General features: G+C 38.0%; 1 protein-coding gene and 1 pseudogene across 4 annotated transcripts in view; one reads left to right on the forward strand and one right to left on the reverse strand.

Moving 5' to 3' along the window:
- The window catches only part of TET1 (tet methylcytosine dioxygenase 1), a 132155-nt gene that overhangs the window by 60330 nt on the left and 53238 nt on the right, over window positions 1-18587 (forward strand). The gene's annotated exons all lie outside the window — the stretch shown is intronic.
- On the reverse strand, window positions 8838-10051 carry LOC102993631 (60S ribosomal protein L32-like; annotated as a pseudogene).

The following is an 18587-nucleotide window of genomic DNA, read 5'->3' on the forward strand; positions in this document are numbered from 1 at the left end:
GAGGCTGTCTTTTCTCCATTGTATAGTCTTGCCTCCTTTATCAAAGATAAGGTGACCATATGTGCATGGGTTTATCTCTGGGCTTTCTATTCTGTTCCATTGATCTATATTTCTGTTTTTGTGGCAGTACCATACTGTCTTGAGTACTGTAGCTTTGTAGTGTAGTCTGAAGTCAGGGACCCTGATTCCTCCAGCTCCGTTTTTCTTTCTCAAGATTGCCTTGGCTCTTTGGGGCCTTTTGTGTCTCCATACAAATTGTGAAATTTTTGTTCTAGTTCTGTGAAAAATGCCATTAGTAGTTTGATAGGGGTTGCACTGAGTCTGTAGATTGCTTTGGGTAGTATACTCGTTTTCACAATGTTGATTCTTCCAATCCAAAACATGGTATATCTCTCCATCTGTTTGTATCATCTTTAATTTCTTTCATCAGTGTCTTACAGTTTTCTGCATATAGGTGTTTTGTATCCTTAGGTAGGTTTATTCCTAGGTACTTTATTCTTTTTGTTGCAATAGTAAATGGGAGTGTTTGTTTTCTACATACAGGTCTTTTGTCTCCTTAGGTAGGTTTATTCCTAGGTACTTTATTCTTTTTGTTGCAATAGTAAATGGGAGTGTTTCCTTAATTTCTCTTTCAGATTTTTCATCATTAGTGTATAGGAGTGCAAGAGATTTCTGTGCATTAATTTAGTATCTTGATGCTTTACCAAATTAATTTATTAGCTCAAGTAGTTTTTGCTAGCATCTTTAGGATTCTCTATGTATAGTGTCATGTCATCTACAAACAGTGACAGTTTTACTTCTTCTTTTCTGATTTGTATTTCTTTTATTTATTTTTCTTCTCCAATTGCTGTGGCTAGTACTTCCAAAGCTATGTTGCATAATAGTGGTGAGAGTGGCAACCTTGTCTTTTTCCTGATATTAGTGGAAATGGTTTCAGTTTTTCACCACTGAGAGTGATGTTCACTGTGGGTTTGTCATATATGGCCTTTATTATGTTGAGGTAAGTTCCCTCTATGCCTACTTTCTGGAGGGTTTTTATCATAAATTGGTGTTGAATTTTGTCAAAAGCTTTTTCTGCATCTATTGAGATGATCATATGGTTTTTATTCTTCAATTTGTTATTATGGTGTATCACATTGATTGATTTGTGTATATTGAAGAATCCTTGCATTCCTGGGATAAACCCCACTTGATCATGGTGTATGATCCTTTTAATGTGCTGTTGGATTCTGTTTGCTAGTATTTTGTTGAGGATTTTTGCATCTGTGTTCATCAGTGATATTGGCCTGTAGTTTTCTTTTCTGTGTGTGACATCTTTGTCTGGTTTTGGTATCCGGGTGATGTGATGGTGGCCTTGTAGAATGAGTTTGGGAGTGTTCTTCCCTCTGCTATATTTTGGAAGAGCTTGAGAAGGATAGGTGTTAACTCGTCTCTAAACGTTTGATAGAACTCGCCTGTGAAGCCATCTGGTCAACCCAGAGCACTTTTTATAAAGGGTTTTTTACATAGAAACTTGATAGTAATTCTTTTAGCATTTTGTGAAGTATGACATGTTTGTCTGGTTTTGGTATCAGGGTGATGGTGGCCTTGTAGAATGAGTTTGGGAGTGTTCCTCCCTCTGCTATATTTTGGAAGAGATTGAGAAGGATAGGTGTTAGCTTTTCTCTTAATTTTTTTTTTTTTTTTTTTTTGTGTGTGTGTTACGTGGGCCTCTCACTGTTGTGGCCTCTCCTGTTGCAGAGCACAGCCTCCGGAAGCGCAAGCTCAGCAGCCATGGCTCACGGGCCTAGCCGCTCCGCGGCACGTGGGATCTTCCCAGACCGGGGCATGAACCCATGTCCCATGCATCGGCAAGCGTATTCTCAACCACTGCTCCATCAGGGAAGCCCTCTCTCAATGTTTGATAGAATTCAGCTGTGAAGCCATCTGGTCCTGGGCTTTTGTTTTTTGGAAGATTTTTAATCACAGTTTCAATTTCAGTGCTTGTGATTGGTCTGTTTATATTTTCTGTTTCTTCCTGGTTCAGTTTCAGAAGGTTGTGCTTTTTCTAAGAACTTGTCCATTTCTTCCAGCTTGTCCATTTTATTGGCATACAGTTGCTTGTAGTAACCTCTCATGGTCCTTTGTATTTCTGCAGTGTCAGAAACTAACAATTTTTTTTTTTTTTTTGCGGTACGCGGGCCTCTCACTGTCGTGGCCTCTCCCGTTGCGGAGCACAGGCTCCGGACGCGCAGGCTCAGCGGCCATGGCTCACGGGCCCAGCCGCTCCGCGGCATGTGGGATCTTCCCGGACTGGGGCACGAACCCGTGTCCCCTGCATCGGCAGGTGGATTCTCAACCACTGTGCCACCAGGGAAGCCCAGAAACTAACAATTTTGAGGAAAAAGTTATGCTAGGAGGTAAAACATCTCAGGGTTATCCAGAAGTAAAGAGGGTTATAAGCCAAGGAACATTTGCGGGAGGAAATAGACAGTGACCTCCGACTGCTTCCTTAAGAACTAGCTTCTAAATTGTGTTCCAATTTCACTCCTTTCCGTAATAACTTTGCGTGAACCCCGTGTGCATATACTGAATTTGGAGATTAAGTTATGATATTTTGAATAGCAATGCTGTACTGCTACAATTCACAAACAGATGAATAAAAGTAGGCCTAAGAGAAAAACAGATACTGTATGCTAATGCATATATATGGAAGTTTAAAAATTGGTACTGATTAACCTAGTGGCAGGGCAGGAATAAAGACACAGATGTAGAGAACGGAATTGAGGGCACAGGGAGGGAAGGGGAAGCTGGGATGAAGTGAGAGAGTAGCATTGACATATATACACTACCAAATGTAAAATGGGTGGCTAGTGGGAAACTGCTACATAGCACAAGGAGATCAACTCGATGCTTTGTGAGGACCTAGAGGGATGGGATAGGGAGGGTGGGAGGGAGGCTCAAGAGGGAGGGCATATGGGGATATATGTATACATATAGCTGATTCACTTTGTTATACAGCAGAAACTAAGACAACAGTGTAAAGCAATTATACTCCAATAAAGATGTGAAGAAAAAAAAGTAGGCCAGTCAGTTCAGAAAGATAATTCCCACAATCTAACAAAGGAAACTTCCATAGCAACTGTGTTGTTCATTTTAGTTCTAAGCATCTATGGCAATCTTTTTTTTTTTAAATAAATTTATTTATTTAGTTTTGGCTGTGTTGGGTCTTCATTGCTGATTGTGGGCTTTCTCTAGTTGCGGCAAGAGGGGACTACTCTTCGTTGCTGTGCACGGGCTTCTCATTGCAGTGGCTTCTCTTGTTGCAGAGCACGGGCTCTAGGCGCCCGGCCTTCAGTAGTTGTGGCATGTGGGCTCAGTAGTTGTGGCTCGCGGGCTCTAGAGCGCAGGCTCAGTAGTGGTGTCGCCCAGGCTTAGTTGCTCCGCGGCATGTGGAATCTTCCCGGACCAGGGCTCGAACCCATGTCCCCTGCATTGGCAGGCGGGTTCTTAACCACTGCGCCACTAGGGAAGTCCCAATATGGGAATCTTAATTCAGTAAGCATTAGTAAATATTAGTAAGTAAAGGAATTTGTTTTAAATGTTAATACTTACTTGCTGCTGACACGATTATTTTTAGGACAGTGCATTTGGTTAAACACTAGGATCTTGTGACTAACACTAGGACCTCTCTATAGAGACATTTGGTTTGAATTTTGGCCCAGAGCATTGATCTGACTTTGGCTAGTGACTTAACCTTATCAGAACCTTCCTTGTTAGAAGACTGGAGAAGTGAATACTTTTTTTTTTTTTTTGGCTGCACCACACAGCTTGTGGGATCTCAGTTCCCCAACCAGGAATTAAACCTGGCCCCTGGCAGTGAGAGCACCGAGTCCTAAGCACTGTACCTAAGCACTGTACCGCCAGGGAATTCCTGTAAATACATTTATCTCAGTAGGAAAAGTAAATGAGATAATTCATATAAAGTGCTTATAATGATGCCTGGCAAGCAGTACATGCTCAATACATAAGTAATAGCTATTAATAAATATTATTTTCTTAATTGTGGATTTGAGACTGGAATTACTGAGTTTTTGCCATATATTGAAGGACATGTAGAAAAAGAACTACCTAATATGTATTTTTTCCTTAAATAGTTCATTCTACACATAAGATCCAACACTTATAAATGTGTATAAATAATTTGTTTGATTTAATCCCCACAATAAACCTTTTCAGTAAGTGCTATTACTAGTCTTGATTTATCTTTTTTAAATTTATCTTTTATTGAAGTAGAGTTGAATTACAATGTTGTGTTAATTACTGCTGTACAGCAGAGTGACTCAGTTATACATATATATACATTCGTTTTCATATTCTTTTCCATTACAGTTTATCACAAGATATTGAATATAGATAGCTCCCTCTGCTATACAGTAGGGATTTATCTTTTTTAAAATAATTTTTTTAAATCCTGAGAATTTTTTTTTTTTTTTTTTTTTTTTTTTGCGGTACGCGGGCCTCTCACTTTTGTGGCCTCTCCCATTGCGGAGCACAGGCTCCGGACACGCAGGCTCAGCGGCCATGGCTCATGGGCCTAACGCTCCGCGGCATGTGGGATCTTCCCAGACCGGGGCACGAACCCGTGTCCCCTGCATCGGCAGGTGGACTCTCATCCACTGTGCCACCAGGGAAGCCCTATTATTATTATTTTTAAATTGAAGTATACTTTTAGGTACACAGCACAGCAATTCAGGTATATATATATATATATATATATATATATATATATGAGTATATATATAACACACAGATATATTCTTTTTCAGATTCTTTTGCCTTATAGTTATTTAAAAATGCTGAGTATAATTCCGTGTGCTATATAGTATAGGTCCTTGTTGGTTATCTATTTTATGTATAGTAGTGTGTATAAGTTAATCCCATAGTCTTGATTTATCTTAAGCAAACTGAGGCTCAAAGAGCAAGGATTCGCTCTATGCCATGTGGTTGGTAAGCAGTGGGAGAGTCACCAGTTTGATTCCAGTAAAGCTCACATTATTAAAATATATGAAACAGTTAAGGTACATAAAAAGTGTAAAGAATAATAACTGGGGACTTCCCTGGAGGTCCAGTGGTTAAAACCCCGCACTTTCAATGCAGGGGGTGTGAGTTTGATCCCTGGTCGGGGAACTGTGATCCCACATGCTGTGAGGTGTGGCCAAAAGAAAAAAAAAAAATACACTGAACGTGACAGTTGGTTATTAACTTTAAGCATGGATAGGATTGTTCATGAAAAGTGTGAAGAACAAAAAGTCAGTGGGTTTTGACTTAGAATCCTCTAAGGAATGGGCTCAGGGGGACACACCCACAACCAAGGGACAGACACGCAAGAGTGAAGCTCCAGGGGAGACCTAGATTATAGTTTCAGTTGAGAATCTCCTTGGGGATCCACAAAAGAGCAGGTTAGGTCTATAATATTTAAGGAATGATTGGATTTGGAGTTGAGAACTCATTTATAACCTTGGGGGATAACTACTTAAGATATTTGAATCTGGAGGGAATTTGATAGGATGATAGCTTGAGGCAGATTTGGGGTCTGACAGGCTTTTTGTCTTTTGTTGTTACATGAATTAACCCATTTATTGTAGGCTAGCAATGTTACCAATGGTGGACCTTCCACTGTCTTACAGTTCCTTCAGCCAGATTTTATAGCGATGGTAGGAGCGGTACTGTAGGTCTAGGCATCACCTGAAAGCTTTTCAGGAACCACGGCGCCAGATCCCAAAAGCTCATCTCTTCATTTTGGTTTTGCCACCAGAGAAGCAAGTGTACTTGGCGTGCTGGCTGATTTCAGTTTTCTTCACTGTCTTCCTGAGAGAGGCAGCATAATGGGCCCGTATTTACCGACAATCCTGACTTTAGTGCTTTTAGCATTGTCACCACAAACTAGGTCCAAGCCCAGAGAGTGGGTTTTTATCTTTTTGACTGGGAATAAATTATACTGACTCTTAGCTCCAGAGGAAGAGGTCTAGGACAATGTCATCTGTAACTAGAGAGGTTTAGCTCTTAGGTCAGTTTTGTATATACATTTGGAACTAATCTGCAATTAACTTGGTTTTTGATTAAATAGAAGTTGTCCCTCCCTTTAGTAACTCTCCTCCTTTGCCCCACCCCCAAGTTAGAGGAATTACTTTGGATACTAAGACCCTGTGACCAAATGAGGGTGGAGTTTTTGTTTGGGGATAAGAATAAAAACATTAGAAAAGCTGTCTGGATCTGACTGAGAGAATTGAGAGACATTTGAAGTTTCTGCCATGGCTCCTACTCGGCGCAAGCTTGGAAAAGCCGTAAGGCCGTATGGCAATGAGGTAGGGCAGGTGGGGACGCATGCTGACCCAGTTCCTTAGACTCCCCCTCTCCTGGCTGACCCAACCCTGCCTTTCTATGGCCTTTGAACCCCTCACCGGGTGGCTCTAGGCAAACTGGAGAAACAGATCAGAGGCAAAGCTCAGAGAATGTTAGGCCTACAAAACTTGGTCGGGCAGGTATTCCCTTTTTATGCCTAAAAAAAGGAAAAAGAGAGCTTAATGGCTGGGATTCTGGAGTAGGTAATTTCACTGCTATAGGAAAATAAGGTAGCTTTTTGCAAGTCCCCTTTGAAGGAGGATATTTTTGGTGTGTGTGTGTTAAATGTTTATTTTAGAATCTCCTTAGGTGGATCTTTGATGAGTAGCTGGTTCATCTCTACTTTTGACTTAAATTTGGTTTTGTTATCAAGCAGTTGTGGTGAGCATTGTATGGTGGTAGGTTGCAGAGCAGGGCTGACCTCCGTGCTTCTTTTTAGGGAATGTGGGAGGGAAAATACAGTATCAGGCATGATTGTGTCATCTTAAAGTCAAAATTAATGGAGGCCCCAGCGGTTCTCCCCCTCAAAATTTTCTCCAAGCTCTCAATTTTCAGATTGAGAACGTAGATTTTGAAGGTGTCACTTCTGATTAAGAATAAATGCACTGTGGGCTGCTCCTCCTGTTCTACATGTTTTTAAAATTGTTTTTTACTCTGAGGCGGTTTATATTGGTGGGGGGGTGGGTGAAAAAATCTTAGATATTACAAGGGGGCCACGGTATGTAAACAGATACCCACAATATCTGTGGTATTAAGATCTCACGGGGAGGGCTATTAGGGAAAAAAATGTTTTAAAAGACTCCTGCAGGGACTTCCCTGGCAGTCCAGTGATTAAGACTCGGCGCTTCCACTGGGGGGTGGGGGTGGCGGGGTGGGGTGTTAGATCCCTGGTTGGGGAACTAAGATCCCACATGCCCACGGGGCGGCCAAAAAATAAAAAAAAAACTAAAAGACTCCTGCAGTAAGGGATGAAAAAGAATGAAAAGAAAGTTGAGAAACACACTGATCTACCTGTGTAGTTAAAGGTCATAGTCTTGTAGGACCACGTCTCTGAACATGCTTCGAAAGTCTTTATTTTTTCATGTGATCTGGTTACCTTTTTCTTGATACAGGACATGCAGCATGTAAGGAATGTGAGTGTGTGTTGGGAGGAGCTAAGGAATGTGAGTGTGTGTTGGGAGGAGCTACAGTCATATCTGGTCCACAGGACAGGGTCATTTCAGAATAAAATACCCCTTTGCTCAGTGTCATTTGAGCTCCTTCAAGAGTGGGTGTAAGAGTATCCTGATGATAGGAATGTGGAAAAATGACAAAATGGAGGGGGCCTGGGAACTATTGGACCCAGATCTGATCTAAGGAGTTCAACATTCCTGTTAGTTCAGAGTGCGAACAACCTATAATCTTGAAATGGGTATAGAGTGGAAGACAGACAACTAGGGGACTTTTAATCACTTACTGTCTTGTAAACTGTACCCTTGGGCCCTTTTTGAGTAGCAGAGGATGGCAGTGGGACCGGAGGGGGAGGGGGGTTGGAGGAGGAGGAGAAGAGACACAAACACAGGTGGGTAGGTGGCATGAGTTTGGTGTCCCCAGAGTGTACATGAAACTTGAGGGGATAAAACAGCCACCATTCCAATATTCTTGAAACACTTCACTTCCTTCAGAGAGTTGGCTTCTCTTTAGAGATAGATGTTAACAATAATAATTTGAGATTCAAGATGGATGTTCAGGAAATATACTATACCTAAGCAGATTAAATGTCAATAAAATCTTCATTAAAAAAAATGTAGCCACGGGAGCCTGTTTCGAGTAGTATTTTGGATTAGTGCTCTCAGTGGTGTCATGGAGACAGCTCTTTCCAGTTCACTAGATGTGTGCATTTCTTTCCAACTCTTGCTCAGGTGGTCACACTGATAGTTTACAATCTACCGTGGTGGGTGTATTTACACCACAAAAATTGGCCAACCCTACAAAACAGGGCTTTCTCCCCACCACTTCCCAAGTTGATTGTTAAACATTTACCAGAATACCACTGAGTACAGTTTCTATAATACAAATGTTGACAGTTTTATGTACCCTTCCTGAAATATCTTAAACAAATATTAGCAAATACATATGTACTCTGCACTCTTCCTTTTGCTCTAATTTGTTTGTAATTTGATACTACATAAACTATTCTGCATTTAGGTTTTTTCACTTAACTGTACCCTAGAAATCTTTCCACAAAGTGCTTTGTCAATTTTGGTTTAATTTTAAAGGAAACATATTAAAAAGTCAAAACAGTATTTAATCAGATCTGGGTCTAAATAGTTCCCAGGTCCCCTTGCTGTTTTCTCAGTTAGGTATTGCTCCTAAACTCTTCCTATTCAGCATTAGTTTCTTTTGTATTCTTCCATAGTTTCTTTTTTTTGGCCGAGTTTTATTAACACAAACTAAATGTGCACGTGAGCTGTCTATTCATTTTCTTCGCTGAGCAGCCTGGCGTTGGGATTGCTGATTCTAATGGCCAGCTGGGCTGCTCTTTCCACAGTGGCTTTTTGGTTCTTGGAGGAGAGGTTGTGGGCAATCTCAGCATAGTAAGCTTTGTTGCACATCAACCTCACTTCAAGCTCCTTGACCAGGTGGACCAGGAACTTCCAGAAGCTGCTGGGCAGCATGTGCTTTGTTTTCTTGTTGCTCCCGTTGCTGATGTTGGGCATCAAGATCTGGCCCTTGAATCTTCTGCACACCCTGTTGTCAGTGCCTCTGTGTTTCCACCAGTTCCGCTTAATTTTGACATATTGGTCTGACTGGTGCTGGATGAATTTCTTGGTCCTCTTTTTGATGATCTTGGGCTTCACGGGGGGGTCTGAGGGTAGCCATGATGCCGAGTTGGAGGCGGCTGCCACCTCCGAAGGCAGTGCTGAGGAAGAGCTGTATTCTTCCAGAGTTTCTTTTTGCAAATATGAATGTGTATATTATTTCTTTTTATACAAAAAGAAATATTTCATATACAAGTCCTATATATTTTTAAACATTTTGGACATCTTTGCCTATTAGCTCTGGAACTTTTTATCATTCTTTTATTTATTTATTTGTTTATTTTTGGCTGCGTCGGGTCTTGTTGCTGCGCGCGGGCTTTCTCTAGTTGCGGCTAGCGGGGGCTACTCTTCGTTGCGGTGCACGGGCTTCTCATTGCGGTGGCTTCTCTTGTTGCAGAGCACGGGCTCTAGGTGCGCGGGCTTCAGTAGTTGTGGCACGCGGGCTCAGTAGTTGTGGTTTGTGGGCTGTAGAGCGCAGGCTCAGTAGTTGTGGCCCACAGGCTTAGTTGCTCTGCAGCATGTGGGATCTTCCCAGACCAGGGCTGGAACCCCTGTCCCCTGCATTGGCAGGTGGATTCTTAACCACTGAGCCACCAGGGAAGTCCCTATCATCCTTTTTTATAGTTGCAAGGCATAATATAGCTGTATCACAATTGAATTAGTCTGCTACAGATGGACACTGGGATATTTTCAGCTATTTGTTAAAATATACAAAGCTGTCAAACATATAATTATATGCAGGTATAAGTAAGATAAATTTCAAACTGCTGTATTAAAGTTGCACTTAATTTTGATAATTAATTATTGCCAAATTACCCTAGGAGTAATTGCATAGGGGTTGCACCATTTTGTACTTCCACCAACATTTTATGAAAGTTTATCTCCCTACAGCTTGCCCAGGGGTCTAGGTGGTCAAACTTTTTCATTGTTATTCTGATAAATGAAAAATGTTATCTGTGTCATTTTAATTTGCATTTCTTTTAATGTTGAGCACCTTTTCACAGTGTCTTCATCAGGGTTGTATGAAGATTAAATGAGTTATTGCAAGTAAGGAGTATATTAGAATACAGCTAACTTTTTTTTGAATCATAACTATTGTAATGAAATTGTGCTCTCTCGGTGATAGCTCATTATCACTGTGCTCTTGAGTCATATTATCTAATTCCCATCACAATCATATATGATCTCTTAGAAGGAAGAAACTATAGTTTAGGCTAAGTACCGTCTCCTGGGTCACACAATTCCTAAGGATTGCTCTCTTCCCTTCCCCATCTTAGTGTTCAAGATTAATCAGTAATAGCACATAGGTTAGTTTCTTTTCTTTTCAACACTTTTATTTAAAAACAAACCTATGTATAGTTTGTTTAGATGTATGTATACTTTATTTAGATGTATCTATTTAAATAAGTTGATTTTATGCATTTTTAAAAGTTGAGGTATAGTTTATTTAAAATATATATTATAGTTGTATATAAAATATTTATATATAAAATATTATATAATTGTATGTTATAGTTTCAGGTATACAACATAGTGATTCAAAATTTTTATATAGATTATATACTCCATTTAAAGTTATTATAAAATATTGGTTACATTCCCTGTGCTGTACACTAGATCCTTATAACGTATTTATTTTATACATAGTAGTTGATACCTCTTAATTCCCTACCCCTGTCTTGACCCTTCCCCCTTTCCTCTCCCCATTGATAACCACTGGCTTATTCTCTACATCTGGGATTCTGTTTCTGTTTTGTTATATTCATTCATTTGTTTTATTTTTTAGATAACACATATAAGTGATATCATACAGTATTTGTCTTTCTCTGTCTGACTTATTTCACTAAGAATAATATTCTCCAAGTCCATCCATGTTGTTGCAAATGGCAAAATTACATTCCTTTTTATGGCTGAGTAGTATTCCATTGTATATAATATACCACATCTTCTTTATCCATTCATCTGTTGATGGACACTTAGTTTGCTTCCATATCTTGGCTATTTAAATAATCCTGCTATGAACATTTGGGTACATGTATCTTTCTGAATTAGTGTTTTCATTTTCTTTAGATATACCTAAGAGTGGAATCACTGAATCATATGGTAGTTCTATTTTTAGTTTGTTGAGGAACCTCCATACTGTTTTCCACAGTGGCTGCACCAATTTATATTCCTACCAACAGTGTATGAGGGTTCCCTTTTCTCCACATCCTCACCAACAGTTGTTACTTGTGGTCTTCTTGATGATAGCCATTCTGATGTGAGGTGATATCTCGTTATGGTTTTGATTTGCATTTCTCTGAAGATTAGTGATGTTGAACATCTTTTCATGTGCCTTTTAGCCATTTATATATCTTCAGAAAAATGTCCATTCAAATCTTCTCACCATTTTTTAATTGCCTGCGTTTTTTTTATATTGAGTTGTATGAGCTGTTTATATATTTTGAATACTAACCCTTTATTGGTCATATCATTTGCAAATATTTTCTCCCATTTAGTAGGTTGTCTTTTCATTCTGTTGATGGTTTCCTTTGCTGTGCAAAGCTTTTAAATTTAATTAGATTCCATTTTTTTATTTTTACTTTTCTTTCTTTTGTTTTAGGAGACAGATCCAAAAAATAATGCTGTGACTTATTGCAAAGAGTGTCTGCCTATGTTTTCTTCTAGGAGTTTTATGGTTTCAGGTCTTACGTTTTGTTCTTTAATCCACTTTGTGTGTATTTTTATATGTGGTGTCAGAAAATTTCTAATTTCATTCTTTTACATGTAGCTGTCCAGCTTTCCCAAGCACCACCTATTGAAGAGACTATCTTTTCCCCATTGTATATTCCTGCCTTCTTTGTTGTAGATTGACCATAAGTGCATGGGTTTATTTCTGGACTCTCTATTCTGTTCCATTGATCTGTGTGTCTGTTTTTGTGCCAGTACTGTACTCTTTTGATTACTGTAGCTATATAGTATAGTCTAAAGTTAGGCAGTTTGATACGCCTAGTTCTGTTCTTTGTTCTCAAGATTGTTTTGGCTATTCAGGGTCCTTTGTGTTTTTATACAAAAAATTATTTGGTAATTTTGATTTGATATTTTGATAGGGATTGCATTGAATCTGTAGGTTGCCTTGGATAGTATGGTCATTTAAAAAATATTAATTCTTCCAATCCATGAACGCGGTATATCTTTCCATCTATTTGTGTCAGCTTCAGTTTCTTTCATTAATGTCTCATAGTTTTCTGAGTACAGGTCTTTTACCTCCTTAGTTAGAGTTATTCCTAGATATTTCATTCTTTTTGATAGGATTGTAAATGGGATTGTTTCCTTAATTTCTCTTCCTGATGGTTTGTTGTTAGTGTATAGATATGCAAGAGATTTCTGTATATTAATTTTCTGTCCTGCAACTTTACCAAATTCATTGATGAGCTCTTATAGTTTTTGGTAATTTTTTAGGATTTTCTATGTATAGTATCATGTCATCTGCAAACAGTGACAGTTTTACTACTTCTTTTCCAATTTGGATTGCTTTTATTTCTTCTTCTTGACTGATTGCTATGACTAGGACTTCCAATACTATGTTGAATAGAAGTAGCAAGAGGGGCATCCTTGTCTTGTTCCTGATCTTACAGGAAATGCTTTCAGCTTTTCACCATTGAGTATGATGTTAGCTGTGGGCTTATGGCTTATCATAATGGCCTTTATTATTTTGAAGTGTGTTCCCTCTATACCCACTTTGTGGTGAGTACATTATTTGGATGTGTTTTTTTTTTTCTTTGTTTTTGGTTGTTTTTGGCTGTGCTACACAGCTTGAGGCATCTTAGTTACCTAAACCTGGGTCCCTGGCAGTGAAAGCGCCAAGTCCTATCCACTGGACTGCCAGGGGATTCCGTTTTCTTAAAGTTTAGTTTTATAGTTAGCAGAGTATAGGACATGTTTTCATGTACTTATAAACTTGTGATACCCAGTGTTCTTTAAAAGCTACATGAGTTATAACTGAATAATAAAAGTCAGTTTTTTTTCTAATATTTATGCCAAGTATGTTCTATTACCTGCTTTGTCTTTGAAAAATGCAGGGGATCAAAGAATAAAACTATTGAAACAGCAGTGCAAGGGATCTAGATTGACTAGGAAAACAAGAAAATCAGAAGATGCAAAATGAACTGTGAATAGGTAGGGGTGGTCTAGAAACTAGAGGGTATCATAAAGTAAAGATCTTCAGCACTATCAGAATTCTTGGAAGCACATTTTTATTTTTATCTTATTTTATATATATATATTTTATAGCTTTATTAGAGTATAATTGCTTTACAATGTTGAATTAGTTTCTGCTGTACAACAAAGTGAATCAGCTATATGTATACATATATCCCCATATCTCCTGCCTCTTGCATCTCCCTTCCACCCTCCCTATCCCATCCTCCCTATCCCACCCCTCTAGGTGATCACAAAGCATCCAGCTGATCTCCCTGTGCTATGCAGCAGCTTCCCACTAGACATCCATTTTACATTTGGTAGTGTATATATGTCAATGCTATATTCTCTCACTTCGTCCCAGCTTCCCCTTCTCCCCCGTGTCCTCAAGTCCATTCTCTACGTCTGTGTCTTTATTCCTGCCCTGCCACTAGGTTCATAAGTACTGTTTTTTTAGATTCCATATATGTGCGTTAGCATATAGTATTTTTCTTTCTTTTTCTGACTTACTTCACTCTGTATGACAGACTCTAGGTGCATCCACCTCATTACAAATAATTCACTTTCGTTCCTTTTTATGGCTGAGTGGTATTCCATTGTATATATGTGCCACATCTTCTTTGTTCATTCATCTGTCGATGGACATTTGGGTTGGAAGCACATTTTAAAAAATTGAAGTTTAGCTGATTTACAATTTGTGTTAGTTACAGGTGTCCAGCAAAGTGATTCAGTTATACATATTTATATACATATTCTTTTTCAGATTCTTTTCCATTACAGGTTCTTACAAGATATTGAATATAGTTCCCTGTTCTATACAGTAGGTCCTTGTTGTTTATCTATTTTATATACAGTAATGTGTATCTGTTAATCCTGAACTCCTAATTTTTCCCTCCCCCTCCTTTCCCCTTTGGTAACTGTAAGTTTGTTTTCTGTGTTGGTCAGTTGCTTTTTAATTAAGCTCATTAATTAATGAGACTGTCTTATGCTTTTAGCACATAAATTTTAAAAGGACCTCATGATCGTCTCTGTAGGGGAATGTATAGTCAGTGTGTTTGAATATGCATACCTATAAAATTAAAAGCTTCAAGTAAAAAAAAAAATTCCCCTTTAATTCTATTTCATAGTGGTAACTATTATTAACATTTTAGGTTTATACTACCAGCTTTTTTTCTGAGCTAGACCAATTTGTGTGTGTGTGTGTGTGTGTGTGTGTGTGTGTGTGTGTGTGTTTGGCTGTGCTGCAAGGCTTATAGGATGTTAGTTCCCGGAGCAGGATCAAACGCCAGCCACAGGAGTGAAAGTGCTGAGTACTAACCCCTGGACCACCAGGGAATTCCCAGTGTTTGTGTGTTTTAAGTAAAAAGGGATGATAATGTCACATGTGCATCCTATTTTGGTTAGTGATATACTAAAAATATTGATACATAGAGTAATGGCTGTGCATTTTTCACAATATGATTATATGAGTTTATTTCATACTTTCTCTACTATAAATGTTATGTTGTATTATGATTTGCTTACATACATTTCTACTTTTTTAGTTTTGCAATTTGGATGGATGAAAACATGACATTTATTTTCATTTGCTTGTCTTCTAGTAAAGTTGGACAGCTTTTGATCCTTTTGATTTCCACCTAAGTGAACTACATATGCCTATTCTTTCCTCACTATTCTATTGAGTCATTTTCCTTCTTAATTTGTTGGAGCTCTTTTTCATTAAGAATGGTAACTTGGGGGCTTCCCTGGTGGCACACTGGTTGTGAGTCCGCCTGCCGATGCAGGGGATGCGGGTTCGTGCCCCGGTCTGGGAGGATTCCACATAGAGTAATGGCTGTGCATTTTTCACAATATGATTATATGAGTTTATTTCATACTTTCTCTACTATAAATGTTATGTTGTATTATGATTTGCTTACATACATTTCTACTTTTTTAGTTTTGCAATTTGGATGGATGAAAACATGACATTTATTTTCATTTGCTTGTCTTCTAGTAAAGTTGGACAGCTTTTGATCCTTTTGATTTCCACCTAAGTGAACTACATATGCCTATTCTTTCCTCACTATTCTATTGAGTCATTTTCCTTCTTAATTTGTTGGAGCTCTTTTTCATTAAGAATGGTAACTTGGGGGCTTCCCTGGTGGCACACTGGTTGTGAGTCCGCCTGCCGATGCAGGGGATGCGGGTTCGTGCCCCGGTCTGGGAGGATTCCACATGCCGCGGAGCGGATAGGCCCGTGAGCCATGGCCGCTGGGCCTGTGCGTCCGGAGCCTATGCTCCGCAACGGGAGGAGCCGCAACAGTGAGAGGCCCACGTAACGCAAAAAACAAACAAAAAAAAAAAGAATGGTAACTCTTTATATGTATTACGAATATTTTCCCAGTCTGTCACTTGACTTTTCAATTTATTTTTGGCAATATTTCTCCTACCTTTATAAGTAGCTATGCATATCAGGAAATAAATACATTTTACATCACGATTCAATGCACAAACACATACATAAAAATTTATATGATAATACTTATCTTTACTAAATGTAGTGTACACATTTTTCTTTAATATTCTATTAAGAGACACTTGTCACAAAGCATGATATTGGTATTGGGACTCATAGGTTGTGATCAGCAATTTGAAAAGCATATTATGGTGTCTTTGCCTTTAAGATTGTTAAAATCATATGTAGTCAAAGAATTCTATCTTTTCTTATATGGCTCTTCACTTTTTGCTCTTGCTTTGGAAGATTTTTCCTACTTTGTAAATTTTCTTATTCTTACATCTTTTTATATTTACATTATTAATGTATCTGGAATTTTTGTTGCATATTATGAGATAGGAATCAAACTTCCCTATCATTATTAAGAAATTAATACTTTACTGCTTACAAATGCCAGTGTTTTAATAATAAATTATTAAAATATTTTAAAATTTAGTCTGTTAATTTATCTACCCTGCATGTTAAACTTATTGTTCTTTTAATATTAAAAATATTATAATATTGCCATCTTTTTTAAAAAATCGGCTATTATTTCATTTAATTTTACAAAGTTGTTATTTAAATGTAATATAGAAAAATGTATATGTGATAATTGTATATTTTGATGACTTTTGACAAACTGAACATAGCCTATGTAACCTATACCCTGATTAAGAAATTAGGGGACTTCCCTGGTGGTCTAGTGGTAATGTGCCTTACAAGGCAGGGACGTGGGTTCAATCCTTGGTGAGGGAACTAAGATCACACATGCTGCGGGACAACTAAGCCGGCATGCTGCAACTACTGAGCTCGCACACTCTGGAGCGTGTGTGCCACAACTAGAGAAGAGAAAACCCCCACGCCACAGCTAGAGAGAAGCCCGTGCACCACAACAAAGAGCCCCAGCGCCGCATCAAAATATCCCGCGTGCCACAGCTAAGACCCGATGCAGACAAAAATAAAAATAAATAAATAAAAAATAAATCTTTTTTAGAAAGCCACAGTTAAAAAAAAAAGAAAGAAATTAGATATGGCCCTTCTGAACTCTGATTCTTTTTTTTAGTCAATACTCCTGGTTTTTCTTTGGAGTCAGTTGTATAATCATCATTCAGTAAGAAGTCTCCTAATTTTTTATATATAGATTTTACTGTCTTCAAGGCATTGACCAGAACATCCAGAGCCACGTTAAATATTATAGAGGTTATTTTCTATTTGCTCCTGACCAAAATGTCCCCTATTGTCCTCCTGTGGTATAATTTTGGATGAGCTATTTCAAGGTTTAAAAAAATAAGGATTAGAGGGGGGAATAATGATTCCTTAATGGGTACAGTGTTTCTATTAGGGGTGATGAAAATGTTCTGGAATTAGAGGTGATTGTTGCACAACACTGTGAATAAAATCAGAATTACACAATTTCAAATGGTAAAATGATGAATTTTATTTCATGGGAACTTCATCTCAAAAAAATTTTTTAAAAGGGGTGTCACTACCCACTCACCAGAATGGCTGATGTATAAAGACAGAAAATACTAATTGTTAATAAGAATGTGAACTAATTGTCAATAAAAATTGAAACTCATAATTTCTGGTGGGAGTGTGTATTGACAAGCACTGTAGAAAATGATTTGGCCTATCTCCTAAAGTACATGCATATATACACACACTGAATGACCGAGCAGTTCCACTCCATGCAATGTATGTACAAGTTCACCAAAATATAGCAGTAATGTGTTATAGCAGTGTTCTTTGTTATTTATAGCCAAAAACTAAAAATAAATGTCCATCTACAGTAGAATAGAGATATACATTGTAGTATATTCAGTCAATGAATTACTGTATAGCAGTAAGAATGAATGGATTACAGTTAAACTGTACAACATGGATGACTCTCAGAAATATAATTCTGAGTAAAAGGAAGTCAGCTGTATAAAGTTGGGAAATAAGCCAAAGAAATCTATGATAGATGTGATAGCAGTAGCTACCCTTTGACAGTGGAGTGATGACTAGATGTGTTTTTTTTTTAATTAAAAAAATTTTTTTTGTTATTTTTATTTTTTTATTGAAGTATAGTTGATTTACAATGTTGTATTAATTATTGCTGTACAGCTTGTATCTCTTAATCACAAATTCCTAATTTATCCCCCCTCTTCCTTTCACATTTGGTAACCATATGTTTGTTAAAATTTAAAAAATTTTTTTAAATTGAATTATAGTTGATTTACTATGTTGTATTAATTATTGCTGTACAGCAAAGTGATTCAGTTATACATATATATACACATTCTTTTTTATATTCTTTTCCTTTATAGATTATCATAGAATATTGAATATAGTTCTCTGTGATATACAGTAGGACCTTATTATTTGTTAGATGTAAGTTTCTTGGTTGGGATCTGGGTATATAGGTGTTCATTCTGTGAAAATGCAACAAGCTATATATTTATGATTTATATGTTTTTGTGTGCGTGTGTTCCACTTCACTACAGTTTGCATTGAAATAATAAGTATTGTTCAGTGAATGGAATCCATGTAAAAATATTTTAAAATTTTATTTTGGAAAAAAATGAATATACCAGAATATTAACAGTCATGGGAATATGATGGTTTCCACCTCTCTTTTTTTTTTTTTTTTTTTGGTATGCGGGGTTCCCCCTGCTGTGGCCTCTCCCCTTGCGGAGCACAGGCTCCGGACGCGCAGACCCAGCGGCCATGGCTCACGGGCCCAGCCGCTCCGTGGCACGTGGGGT

Source organism: Physeter macrocephalus, chromosome 20, assembly GCF_002837175.3.
Source record: "Physeter macrocephalus isolate SW-GA chromosome 20, ASM283717v5, whole genome shotgun sequence".
Classification (NCBI taxonomy): Eukaryota; Metazoa; Chordata; class Mammalia; order Artiodactyla; family Physeteridae; genus Physeter; species Physeter macrocephalus.